The following is a 1,671-nucleotide window of genomic DNA, read 5'->3' as shown; positions in this document are numbered from 1 at the left end:
TAGAGAGATGGTCAGCTACTTGATTCTCAGTACCTTTTCGATCCTTGATCTCTAACTCAAATTCCTGTAGCAAGAGCACCCAATGAATAAGTCTAGGCTTCGAATCCTTCTTTGAGACAAAATTGCAAATGGCAGCATGATTAGTGAATACTGTCACCTTTGTCCCAAGCAGATAAGATCGAAATTTTTTGAAGCCAAAGACTATAGCCAAGAGCTCCTTCTCAGTAGTGGTGTAGTTCATTTGAGCTCCATTTAGAGTCTTACTGGCATAGTAGACCACATGAAAAAGATTATTCTTGCGCTGCCCAAGAACTGCTCCCACCGCATAATCACTCGCATCGCACATCATCTCAAAAGGCTCTGTCCAATCAGGTGCCGTAATAACTGGTGTAGTTATCAAACTCTTCTTGAGAGTCTCGAATTCCGCCAAGCATTCATCATCAAATTTGAAAGGCACATCCTTCTCAAGCAAGTTGCACAACGGCTTAGATATCTTCGAGAAGTCCTTAATGAAACAACGATAAAAACCCGCATGACCAAGAAAACTACGGATTTCTTTCACAGAAATAGGTGGTGGAAGATTTTTAATGACTCCCACCTTGGCTTTGTCCACCTCAAGACCCTTGCTAGAGACCTTATGCCCAAGAATAATGCCTTCATGCAGCATAAAGTGACATTTTTTCCAATTGAGTACCAAATTAGTTTCCACACACCTTTTGAGCACCGCACGAAGGTTATTCAAACATTCATCATACGAATGTCCAAAGACGGAGAAGTTGTCCATAAACACTTCGACATTATTTCCAATCATATCAGAGAATATAGCCATCATACATCTCTGAAAAGTGGCAGGTGCGCCACATAAGCCAAACGAAACTCTGCGAAAAGCAAACGTACCAAATGGACAAGTGAATGTAGTCTTTTCTTGATCCTCTGGTGCAATGTAAATCTGATTATACCCCGAATAGCCATCCAGAAGACAATAATACTCATGACCGGCAAACCCGTCAAGCATCTGATCAATAAATGGAAGAGAGAAGTGATCCTTTCTCGTGGCCTTGTTCAACTTTCTATAATCTATGCATACCCTCCATCATGTGACTGTTCGAGTGGGGATGAGCTCGTTCTTCTCATTTGCTACCACAGTTATACCTCCTTTCTTAGGTACACATTGCACGGGGCTCACCCAAGAACTGTCAGAAATAGGATATATGATTCCTGCATCTAGCCATTTTAGAATTTCTTTCTTCACAACTTCTTTCATGATAGGATTAAGTCATCGTTGTTGCTCAATAGTCGGCTTTTATGCATGCAGTACGAAGAGATGATCCCTTTAATATCTGCTATAGTCCATCCGATAGCCGATTTGAATTCTCTCAAGATCCTCAAGAGCTTGTCCTCCTCACTACCTGAAAGGTCAGATACAATAATAACAGAAAGTAGATGCATCATCTAAAAAGGCATACCTCAAGTGTTCAGGCAATGGTTTAAGCTCCAAATTAGGTGCTTCCTCAATAGATGGTTTGAACTTTCCTTCAGCATTCTTGAGATCAGAAGTACCAAGAGATTCAAATGGCATGTCTAGCTTTCGCCTCCAAGGAGAAGCATTTAGATATTGTAATTGCTCATTGCCATCCTCATCATCACTGTCAAACTCCCCCACTAAGGCTT

The sequence above is a fragment of the Apium graveolens genome, chromosome 5 (genome assembly GCF_009905375.1).
Source record: "Apium graveolens cultivar Ventura chromosome 5, ASM990537v1, whole genome shotgun sequence".
NCBI lineage: Eukaryota > Viridiplantae > Streptophyta > Magnoliopsida > Apiales > Apiaceae > Apium > Apium graveolens.
Note: the sequence above shows the minus strand (reverse complement) of the source record.